The 13,343-nt window shown below is 35.5% G+C and overlaps 1 pseudogene across 1 annotated transcript; it reads left to right on the top strand.

Moving 5' to 3' along the window:
• Positions 1-1,475: 1,475 nt before the first annotated feature.
• Positions 1,476-1,934, top strand: LOC309793370 (large ribosomal subunit protein eL21-like; annotated as a pseudogene). Its single transcript has one exon. The product of its transcript is annotated as a large ribosomal subunit protein eL21-like (transcript).
• Positions 1,935-13,343: the final 11,409 nt, after the last annotated feature.

Consider the following 13,343-nt stretch of genomic DNA (forward strand, 5'->3'; position numbering starts at 1 on the left):
GGTTTAGAGTATTTCCTAAATAAACTAATAGGAGTGAAAGTATTTTTAAAGTTATAAATGATAGTAATAGATTATTACTTCACAATTTAAAGAAAAATGTGTTAAATGTGTCAATGATTCCAAAATATCTAAAGTATGGTGGAATGATAATAAAGTAGCCTCTGAGTAAAATTTTCAAGTTATTTATTATTATTAAATTATTTACAAAGGAAGCTTAATTTATAATTTTTAGAATGTGTGAATTAAAATTTCTATGATTCTCCAGAAAATGTCAACTGTGATATGTAGCTTGTTTAGAAAAGGCTGTGGTTTTCACCTGAAAGCTATTTTTGTAGATGTAAAATTTTGCAGAGGCAAAAAGTGTTAGTCTCATGACCTCAGGACATTTCACTTTTGTCATGTACAACTTAGTCCTTAGGTCACTAAAATACACTGACTTTAATAGAAAATATGCCATTTCTTCATTGCTAAACATGTTTTCTTAAGTATTCCATACAGCCAGTTGTCTTCATTGACATCTTCATAATAATGATTTTTTTATCTTTATTTGGTGTTGAGTGTGTCCTTATTTTATCAATATCTGTATAAGTGTGTCTGTTTTTTTAATATGTGTTACAGACATATTTTCTGATTTGTCCTGCACATCATAATTCCAGCCTATATAATTTCATAAAATCTACAGCTGAAGCACATTGAATCCACATCATTTCTCATCCACCCATATTTTTCAAAATTCACAGCTCTTAAGAAATCAGAAGAACCATCTCAAAGGGTTGTGTAGTCCTTAACTGTATATACTAACATTTCCAAAGGGCATCCTTCTTCATGCTGTACATCTACTTCCTCTCTCAGTAAAAAGGAGATTCCAAGGCTGCAGGACAGGGTGCACACCAGGTAACTCATGTGCATACAGGTAGTCAGAACTCCCTTGAGAGTATGTTTCTTATTCCAACCTTAGCTCTTTCCTTTGGAGGACATGGAGAGTTTTCTCTAAAATTCGTGACTACCTAGCAGAGTAAAATTATCATGAAACTTTGGCATTGTCTACCCTGCTTCACCAAACTTTATACAAGTAATATGCATTAAAATGAATAAAAATAAAATAGAATTACAGTCCAAAGTCACGAATGTAATGTCTTTCAAAGTAACAAAATTTAAGTTTGTACTTATAAAGACTTGAAACTAGTTAATACACATATAGTATGCTAGATATTAATGTATTTGTAGTTTAATGAAGATTTGTCCTTCACAAACATCTTTGTTCAATTGTCAGCATTAGATTTTATGGGAGAGAAAAGCATTTTTCAGTAAACTGTCTCCCTGTAGGGTTCTTTTAATAATATTAAACTATTTTGAACACTGGACTTTTTATAATATAAAATTTGCTTAGGATATTATCACTATAGAAAATAGGAATGCTAGCTTTTTGGCCAGAACTGCCATATTCCAGTAATTCACCAAAATGACCAACAAAAAAGGGAAAGAGGAGGGGCACCCATTACATGTTCTCTAGGCCTTTTAGAAAACATGGAGTTGTTCCTTTGACCACATACATATGAATCTACAAGAAAGGTGATATTGTAGATATCAAGGGAATGGCCACTGTTCAAAAAGGAATGCCCCACAAATGTTACCATGACAAAACTGGGAGAGTCTACAATGTTACCCAGCATGCTTTTGGCATCATTGTAACCAAACAAGTTAAGGGCAAGATTCTTACCAAGAGAATTAATGTGCATATCGAGCATATTAAGCACTCTAAGAGCCGAGATATCTTCCTGAAATGGGTGAAGGAAAATGATCAGAAACAGAAGGAAGCCAAAGAGAAAAGTACTTGGGTTCAACTGAAGCATCAGCCTGCTCCACCCAGAGAAGCACACTTCATGAGAACCAATGGAAAGGAGCCGGAACTGTTGGAACCCATTCCCTATTAATTCATGGCATGATGGGTGTAAAGAAAATAAAAGACCTGGACTGTATAAATGTTTCTCTTAAGTGAGTAGAGTGTGTGACTCCCCTCCCCCCAAAAAAATATTTAAAGCACATTTTAATTGTGTCTGAATTCAATAGGTGACATCACTTTACTTTTCAAATTCAGTGGTTTTTCTTCCTGAAAGATGTGAGGTAGTTTGTTGTGAAATATACTCCATTGGTTAATAAACTGCTAGATATTATTTATAAAAAAAAACGAAAATAGGAATACTAGAGAATGCTGCTCTCATTTATAGATCTCTTGCTTCAACAAGTGTGTTGTAAACTTTATGTTTATCACAATTAAAGAGGAAACAGAAATATATATAAAATTCTCAAACAAATCATATTCAGATAAGTTACCTACTCAAAGACAATTAGTAAACACCTAACCTTCTGTGTGCAAAGAATTTTGGTAAGGTAAAGTTTAAGATCTCTCCACTATGGTCAGGAGTAAGACAAGCATGCCCACTTTTTCCACTGCCTTTTAGCATTGTGTTGGAATTATTAATCAAATGGAATTAGACAAGGAAATCAAGGCATGAGAATTAAGTAAAATTGGGGGCACAGTCAAGATGGTGGTGTCAGAAGATGTGGAGTTAGCATCTCCCCACAACTAGGGCCACTGGTGGGGGACTCTGATGCCCAAGAAGACAAGAGGAACCACAGAGTGAACTGGTAGGATGTAGGGGGACTGAGGGAGGAGGAGAAGTGGAGGCCAGACAGGATTGGTGGCCCTGAAGCCAGGGAGATCAGGAGAGGCAGGTAGAAGGGGCCCTCCAGGAGGAGCAGGAGAGAAGCAGAGGGCAATTGTCTCACCCACTCAGGCCCAGGGAGCCTTCTGAGCTCCAGGCTGAACTCTTGCCCTCCAAAGCCCCCTCCGGGTCATGTGGGTCCTTGGGGGCATAGGAAGGAAGCCAAGGGGAGAACAGGAGAGGCAGGCAGGAGGGGCCCTCCAGGAGGATCAGGAGAGAAGCAGAGGGCAATTGCCCTGCCAACTCAAGCCTAGAAAGCCAGCTGAGTCCCAGGTGAGTTCCCCTGTCCTCTAAGACCAGGGGTTGGGGTCACCCCTGGGCCCTATCTGTTCCTTCAGCCTAATCTCCACCCACCAAAGTGCCCAGGGTCTTTTCCACCCCTTTGGGTCATGAGCATTGTTCCCACCCCCTGCCCAAACCTCACCCTTGCTTAGGCCCTGCCCTCCACAGGCAAGACCTTTCCCTACCCCGCCTTTTCTTTTTTCTTTTTTTCTTTTCCCTCTTCCTCTTTTTTTACTATTGTGGTACTGATGTACCTTCTGGTTGGTGATTCATCTATATTTTTATTTTTACATTCTTTCTAACATATCTGTTAGTTTCCTAGTCTAATTTTATTATTTTTTTTTTTTTTTTTTTGCCACCCCATGCAGCTTGTGGGATCTTGGTTCACAAGCCCAGGGTTGGGTGGAATCTCCTGCAGTGGGAGCACTGAGTCTGAACCACTGGACTAACAGAGAACCTCAGACCCCAGGGAATATTCATTGGAGTGAGGTCTCACAGAGGTCCTCATCTCAGTACCAAGACCCAGCTCTACCCAACAGCTTATAAACTCCAGTCTTGGAAGCCTCAGGGCAAACAACCAGTGAGACAGGAACACAATCCTACTCATAAAAATAAATAAATAAATAAGATGGCAAAAAAATATGTTACAGAAGAAGGAGCAAGATAAAAACCTACAAGACCAAATAAATGAAGAGGAAATAGGCAATCTACATGAAAAAGAATTCAGAGTAATGAGAGTAAAGATGATCCAGAATCTCAGAAATAAAATGGAAGCATGGATTGAGAAAATACAAGAAATGTTTAACAAAGATCTAGAAGAACTAAAGAACAGAGATGAACAATGCAAAAACTGAAATGAAAAATAGACTAGAAGGAATGAATAGCAGAATAACTGAGGCAGAAGAACGAATAAGTGAGCTAGAAGACAAAATGGTGGAAATAACGGCTGAGGAGCAGAATAAAGAAAAAAGAATGAAGAGAATTGAAGATAATCTCAGAGAGCTCTGGGACAACACTAAATGAACCAATATTCAAATTATAGTGTCTCGAGAAAAAGAAAGGGTCTGAGAAAATATTTGAAGAGATTACAGTGGAAAACTTCCCTAACATGGGAAAGGAAATAGTCACCCAAGTCCAGTAAGCACAGAGACTCCCACACAGGATAAACCCTAGGAGAAACACACCAAGACACATATTAATCAAACTAACAAAAACTAAATTCAAAGAAAAAATATTAAAAGCAGCGAGGGAAAAACAAAAAATAACATACAAAGGAATCCCCATAAGGTTATCGCTGATTTTTCAGCAGAAACTCTGCAGGGCAGAAGGGAGTGGCAGGATATATTTAAAGTGATGAAAGATAAAAACATACAACCAAGATTACTATACCCAGCAAGGATCTCATTCAGATTCGATGGAGAAATCAAAAACTTTTCAGATAACCAAAAGCTAAGAGAATTCAGCACCACCAAATCAGCTTAACAACAAATGCTAAAGGAACTTCTCTAAGTAGGAAACACAACAGAAGAGAAAAACCCATAAAACAAACCCAAAACAATTAAGAAAAAGGTAATAGGAACATACATATTGATAATAACCTTGAATGTAAATGGATTAATGCCCCAACCAAAAGACACAGACTGGCTGAATGGATACAAAAACAAGAGCCATATATATGCTGTCTACAACAAACCCACTTCAGACCTATGGACACATACAGACTGAAAGTGAAGGGATGGAAAAAGATATTCCATGCAAGTGGAAATCAAAAGAAAGCTGGAGTAGCAATACTTGTATCAGATAAAATAGACTTTAAAATAAAGATTGTTACCAGAGATAAGGAGGGACACAACATAATGATCAAAGGATCAACACAAGAAGAAGATATAACAAATCTAAATGTTTATGCACCCAACATAGGAACACCTCAATATATAAGGCAAATGCTAACAATGATGAAAGGAGAAATCGACAGTAACACAATAATAGTAGGGGACTTTAACACCCCACTTACATCAATGGACAGATCATCCAAACAGAAAATAAATAAGGAAACCCAATCTTTAAATGACACAATAGGCCAGATAGATCTAATTGATATTTATAGAACATTCCATCTAAAAGTGGCAGAATACACTTTCCTCTCAAGTGCACATGGAACATTCTCCAGGATAGATCACACCTTGGGTCACATATCAAGCCTCAGAAAATTTAGGAAATAAAATTGTATTGAGCATCTTTTCTGACCACAATGCTATTAGATTGGAAATCAATTTATAGGAAAAAAACTGTAAAGACACAAATACATGGAGGCTAAACAGTGCACTACTAAATAACCAAGAGATAACAGAAGAAATCAAAGAAGAAATAAAAAAATACATAGAAACAAATGACAATGAAAACATGACAACCCAAAACCTATGGGATGCAGCAAAAGCAGTTCTAAGAGGGAAGTCTACAGCAATTCAATCTCACCTCAAGAAACAAGAAAAATCTCAAGTAAACAATCTAATGCTACACTTAAAACAACTAGAGAAAGAAGAACAAAGAAAACCCAAAGTCAGTAGAAGGAAAGAAATCATAAAGATCAGAGCAGATATAAATGAAATAGAAACAAAGAAAACAATAGCAAAGATCAGCAAAACTAAAAGATGGTTCTTTGAGAAGATAAACAAAATTGATAAACCGTAGCCAAACTCATCAAGGAAAAAAGGGAGAAGATGTAAATCAATAAAATTAGTAATGAAAAAGGAGAAATCACAACTGACACTGCAGAAGAACAAAGGATTGTAAGAGAATACTACAAACAACTATATGGCAATAAAATAGACAACCACGGAGAAACAGACAAATTCTTGGAAAGGTACAATTTTCCAAGACTGAACCAGGAAAAATGAGAAAATATAAACAGATCTATCACAAGTAATGAAATTGAAACTGTTATTAAAAATCTTCCAAATAACATAAGTCCAGGACCAGACAGCTTCACAGGCAAAATCTATCAAAAATTTAGAGAAGAGCTAACACCAATCCTTCTCAAACTCTTCCAAAAAATTGCAGAGGGAAAAACACTCCCAAATTCATTCTACGAAGCCACCATCACCCTAATACCAAAATCAGAAAAGGATCATACACCATGATCAAGTGGGATTTAGTCCAGGGATGAAAGGATTCTTCAATATATGCAAATCAATCAATGTGATACACCACATTAACAAATCAAGGAATAAGAAACATATGATCATCTCAATAGATGCAGAAAAAGTTTTGACAAAATTCAACACCCATTTATGATAAAAAAACTCTCCAGAAAATGGGCACAGAGGGAACCTACCTCAACATAATAAAGGCAATGTATGACAAACCCACAGCAACCATCATACTCAATGGGGAAAAACTGAAAGCATTTCCTCTAAGATCAGGAAAAAGACAAGGATGTCCATTCTTGCCACTCTTATTGAACATAGTTTTGGAAGCCCTAGCCACAGCAATCAGAGAAGAAAAAGAAACAAAAGGAATACAAATTGGAAAAGAAGAAGTAAAACTGTCACTGTTTGCTGATGACATGAAACTATACATAGAAAATCCTAAAGAATACTAACAGAAAAATACTAGAACTAATAAATGGATTTGGTAAGGTTGCAGGATACCAAAGTAATGCACACAAATCTCTGGCATTCCTATACACCAACAATGAAACATCAGAAGGAGAAACCAAGGAAACACTCTCATTTACCACTGCAACAAAAAGAATAAAATACCTAGGTATAAACCTGCCTAAGGAGGCAAAAGACTTGTACTCAGAAAACTATAAAATACTGATGAAATAAATCAAAGATGACATAAACAGATGGAGAAATATACCATGTTCTTGCATTGGAAGAATCAATATTGTGAAAATGACTATACTACTCAAAGCAATCTAGAGATTCAATGCAATCATTATCAAACTACAATGGCATTCTTCACACAATTAGAACAAAAAATCTTACAAGTTGTATGGAAACACAAAAGATCCTGAACAGCCAAAGCAATCTTGAGCCAGAAAAACAGAGTTGGAAGAATCAGGCTCCCTGAATTCAAACTATACCACAAAGCTACAGTAATCAAAACAGTATGGTATTGGCACAAAACCAGAAATATAGATCAATGGAACAGGATAGAATGCCCAGAGATAAGCCCACACACATATTGGTACCAAATTTACGACAGAGGCAAGAACATACAATGGAGAAAAGACAGTCTCTTCAATAAGTGGTGCTGGGAAAACTGGACAGCTACACATAAAAGAATGAAATTTGAACACTACATAACACCATACACAAAAATAAACTCCAAATGGATTAAAGACTTCAATGTAAGACCAGACACTATAAAACTTTAGAGGAAAACATAGGAAAAACACTCTTTGACATAAACCACAGCAAGATCTTTTTTGATCCACCTCCTAAAGTAACAGAAATAGAAACAAAAATAAGCAAATGGTATTTAATTAAACTTAAAAGCTTTTGCAGAGTAAAGGAAACCATAAGCAGGACAAAAAGACAACCCTCAGAATGGGAGAAAATATTTGCAAGTGAAACAACAGACAAAGGATTAATCTCCAAAATATACAAATAACTCATGCAGCTCAATATGAAAAAAACAAACTATCCAGTTAAAAAATGGGCAGAAGATCTAAATAAATTTCACCAAGGGAGACATACAGATGGCCAAGAGGCACATGAAAAGATGCTCAACACCACTAATTATTAGAGAAATGCAAATCAAAACTACAATGAGGTATCATCTCACGCCGGTCAGAATGGCCATTATCAAAAAATCTAGAAACAATAAATACTGGAATGGGTGTGGTGAAAAGGGAACCCTCCTACACTGTTGGTGGGAAGGTAAATTGATATGACCACTATGGAGAACAGTATGGAGGTTCCTTAAAAAACTAAAACTAGAACTACCATATGACCAAATAATCCCACTACTGGGCCTATCCCCTGAGGAAACAATAATTCAAAAATAGACATTCACCACAATGTTCATTGCAGCACTATTTACAATAGCCAGGACATGGAACCAACCTAAATGTCCATCGACAGATGAATGGATAAAGAAGATGTGGCACATATATACAATGGAATATTACTCAGCCATAAAAAGAAATGAAATTGAGTTATTTGTTGTGAGGTGGATGGACCTAGATTCTGTCATACAGAGTGAAGTAAGTCAGAAAGAGAAAAACAAATACCATATGCTAATGCATTTATGTGGAATCTAAAAAAAAAAAGTACTGGTGAACCTAGTTGCAGGGCATGAATAAAGAGGCAGGCATAGAGAATGGACTTGGTGTCATGCTATGGGAGCATTAAGCTGGGGCAAAGTGAGAGTAGCATCGACAGATATACACTATCAAATGTACAATAGTTGTCTGGTGGGAAGCAGCAGCATAGCATAGGAAGATTGGCTCGGTGTTTTGTGATGTACTAGAGGGGTGGGAAAGGGATGATGGGAGGGAGGCGCAAGAAGGAGGTGATATGGAGATATATGTATACACATAGCTGATTCACTTTGTTCTGCAACAGAAATTAACACAGTATTGTGAAGCAATTATATTCCAATAAGTCTATTAAAAAATAAAGAATTAAGTAAAATTATCTCTATTACCTGATGATTTGACATTAATTCTTACAAAAATCAGTGCTAACAAGAAAAGTGAAGTAGCAGATATCAAATTAATACTCAAAAATCAATAGCCTTTATTTTTTGAAGTATTAATTTGAAAGATATAAGAGAAAATTATATATACAATATCATAATAAAGATAAAATATCTACATATAAAATTTAATAAGAACTACTTAATACACATGTGAGGCAATTTTTTAAAACCCCTGAAAGACACTAAAGTGGACTTGAACAAATGAACTCTCTCTTTTTCTTGCACAGAATAACACAGGTTTATAACGATGTTATAAACCTAGATAATACATAGATTTAGTGTGAACCTAAAACAAATACTAAATACTAACAAGTATTTGTTGGTATTTTTGAGCTAGAAAAATTTATTGTAAAGTTAATATGGAAAAAAATAAATATGCAAAGTGTATAGGAACACACTGGGGAAAAAATCAATGAGGAGAACTGTCAGATATAAAGCATACTATAAAGTCTCTCTTTCATAAGTGTGATAGTAGTCCATGACCAGTGTTACCGAATAGAAAGACCAGAAAAATACTCCAAAATTCATTAGAACTTAGAATTTTATAAAGGGAGATTCTAGATCATTTAAGAAATAATTACATTTAACTAAATACTGTGGGACCATTTCTGGAGTGGGCTCAAGAAAGAAGGATAAGAAATTGTTCCAGCTAGGACAGAAATCTCTTCCCAGTAATTTTTTACTAAAAAGGGTGGTTGAGTGTGAGAAATTAGTCGAATGTTGATTTGGTTTCAAGATTTTTTGCATGCTTGAATGCTGATTGGAATAATAGAGAGGAAGAAAACTGTAAGTAAGGAAAGAGAAGAGAGAATTACAGGAATGGGATGTTTGGGTAGGTGAGAAGCATGTGAGTCTAGTTTTTGAAAGTTATATTATAGGAGGGAAGGTAGCATATAAGGATTTAGATGAAAGAAGGTTAGTATCTTTTGGCAGTGGAATTTTTTTTTAAAGAAACTATTGCAGATCATATCAGGAAATATTCCAACATGAGGGAGTGTTAGCAGACATCAAAAATAAAAGGAGAATTATCCTAGCCCAAGATTTAATATAATTATCTTAAGACAATAACTGGTAAACACCACCAATTCTCATGACAAAAAGTTATAGGAAAAAATAGCCCCCCCCCCTAAACCCCATGCTCCCCAGGACCCTCAGCTTCTACTTCCTTGGTCCAGGCCTGGATGTTCCTTTCCTGTAATCCCCAGTTGGTCCCCAAGCAGACCCATGAGAAACAGATCTGTCTGCAGCCTCAGAACCTATCGGAGGCCAGACACCCAAGGGACTTTGGTGAAAGGATGAGGATTAAACCCCCGGTTTAGGGGGTTTACGGGGGGATTTCACCTGTTGAAACTAAATTATTCCACTTGTGCAGTCATAGATAGGAAAAAAAATGAGAATGAGAGCAGTTATGTTAAAACATTAAATAAGGTAAAGCAGATTTCTTATCAGAAGGAAAATCAATCTGTTGAGTAAAAAAAAGTATCGAGTATCAACCACTGACACCACTGACAACCACTGACACCACTTCAGCATTTTACTAGTGGTCCTAATTGGTACAAAAAAAACAAGGGAAAGAAATCAAGGATGATAAAAAGAAGAATCACAAATGTCCTTTCTCATAGTTTATGTGATTATTTATACACACACCCCCAACAAAACCATGAAATTCTGTAAACTATTAGAGCAAATAAACATATTGAATACGATTGTTATTGCAATATCAGAATCAGAAATTCAATAGTATTTCTATACAACTGCAAGAACCAAGAAATGTTTTTTTTTAAATAAAATATCCCACTACTATAATAGCAAAATTTATTTTCCCTTATGTAGGAAAAGATGTCTAAATAAATATGTCTGAGAACTTTATGAAGAAAATTATGTAAATGTTTTACAAAGTATGGCTGACAGTATTCCTTGTTTAACTAAAAAGTGATTCTGTACCTATTCCTCTTTAACAAAACAATAATCTTTTTCATACTTTTCTTGTTCTGAAGGAAAGTGGACTATTACCTGGTCTAGAGTGATTATTTTGATCAATACATGTAAAGGGAAATCTGCTGGGGAGTTTCTTTGAAAAACATTCCTATTATAATTAGGAAGGCCATGATGCATAAGGAAAAGTGCTCTATCCCATGCCACTCCTGGCATCTTGCCTTCCAATGCATGCAGATGTGCTATGTGAAACTGTTAGACTAAACTTTTGACTATGAAGAGAGAGTTAAGAGAATCACAGAGATGTTAAACTAGAGACATGCCATTGAGTTACAAAACAAGTGTCAGCAATGGCCTGCCTCCAGACTTCTTGTTATGTAAGAAAAATTGTTTACTCTTGTGTGAGTCATGACTACTTGGATACTCTATTGATTGCATTCTATTGATTGATATCTGAAATCATTCTTCTGATTTGAAGGGTACTAAAGGATGCTTAAATAAATGATGAATACCATGTTCATAGAAAGATCCCAATCAGGTTAGCAAAATTAAATGTCTGATAACGTCAAGGGTACTGAGTAATCTGTAGCTGTATAACAAACCATCCCCAAACTCAGTGGCTTAAAACAACAATAATTAGTTACCCATAATACTGGATGAGCAATTTGGGCTAGGATCATCTGGGCAGTCCTTCTACTGTTCTTCCTTCCATCTGATGGCTTCAAGGGGCTGGATCCAAGGTGGCCTCACTCAGATGGCTGTTGGCTATGGTATCTCTTTTCTTCTTCACATGTTCTATCTTTCTCAAGTAAGGTAGATGAGGATTCTTCACATAATATTATATATTCTCCAAAGAAGGGAAGGCAGAATCTGCAAGGTCTCTTGAGGTCTAGGCTTTGCATTTCACCTAATGTAATTTCCACCATATTTTGTTGGTCAAAACCTATTACAGGGCAAGCCAAAATTCAGTGGGTAGGAAACAGACTTTACTTCTTGAAGGGAGAAGCTATAAATTGTTGTGGTCATGTTTTCAGTCTCTATCCAAATCATGGCAAGAATGTGTGTAAGTATGTAGAGTACTGGTGGTGGTGCAAAAAGTTTGATAGATTGCAAGAAGAGTTTGTCAATATCAATCAGAATTAAATCTGCATATATCTTCCAAACTAGCAATTTCACTTCTATAGATATACTGTAAAGAAAATGTTGCATATGTGTATAGGAAAGCAAGTATAAGATGTAAATGACAGAATTGTCTGTAAATCGAAAAATTGGAAACCAATTTAATGTCAGTCAACTGAATACATAAATTAGAGTACATTCATAAATGGGGAACTGTAGTTACTTAAAGTGAATGAACTAGAGTTACATGTATTAATATGTATTAATTTTGAAATTATAATGTCAAATTAAAAAGCAAGTTACAAAAGGATACTATAGTATGGTAGGACTTACATAAATTTAAGAAGTAATATGATAGTATATATTGTTACAGAGGTATATATAAGTAAGAGTATGAGAAAAATTATTAGGAAAGATGCAGATCAACCTCAGGATAGTGCTTGTCTCTGGGACTGGGAGGGTAAGAATGGTTTCAACTGTATTGTAATATGTTGTTTTTTAACATCTATCTAAAGCTATTTGGACAAATATTAATAGTCATAAAATCTGTTTTGTGTGTACATTGGTGACTGTTCTATTATCTTTTACAGTTCTTTCCTGCTTGAAATCTTTCAGAGTTAAGAGAATTTTAAATAAAGTATAATCCATGTTGTGTTTTCATAGAATATTTTTAAAATTTATAAACCTAATTAGTACCAGTGGGTGTCTTTGAGGAAGGGAATCAGAGAGCTAAGGGGTACACAGGGTAAAGAAGACCTGGAGCTTTATACCTTTGATACTCTATAAATTTTTATGACAAGATCATGTGCTACCTTTAAGAATATATTATTTCTCCATAATGATCATGTGATGTTTGAAAATGTGAGATAAATAATACAACCTCTTGGCCATTCTTCAGTTTGAGTAAGTTGGATGATCCTCATTACATATTCTTTAAGAGACCTCTGTCTGTCACCCTCATTCGATGAAAAAGTTTCAGCTGGTTCCCCGTTCCATTTAAGGAACACTTTTTGACCTTCTCTGAAGATGCTGGAAATTTTCTATTCTCATAAGAGTCTGACAAGGCCACATTTATTCTGCCCTTTCGCTCTCATTGTCATTTAAAGGTCAAGTTGTGTCAAATCTATGCTCATTTGTTCTACCATATGTTATTTGAAATCACACAAGCCTGAAAAGCCTGAAGCCCAGAACTTAAAGTAACAGTTAAAAACTGGAATAAAACAATATATTTTTTATGAAACTCATTTTTGAATATATATTCAATTCAGCATCAAATTAAAAATGAAAAATTACATGCTTCTTATCAAATCATTAATTTTGGTGCATTTCAAATGAGATAGACTCTTTCATTTGTGCATTTACAAATACTGTAGAGAGTCTCCTGTATGCCAAACATTGTTCTAGGTGCTGGGGATAGATATAGTAGTGGATGAAACTAATTTCTTTCCCACATGCATCTTACACTGTTGGGGAGAGACAGACAACAGCCAAACCACTATACATGTCAGACTGTGATAGAAATATGGAGTAAAATAAACCAGGATGAGGAAGATAAGAGGAGCAGGGAGG

The sequence above is a fragment of the Mesoplodon mirus genome (assembly GCF_964341445.2).
Source record: "Mesoplodon mirus genome assembly, chromosome: 2".
Classification (NCBI taxonomy): Eukaryota; Metazoa; Chordata; class Mammalia; order Artiodactyla; family Ziphiidae; genus Mesoplodon; species Mesoplodon mirus.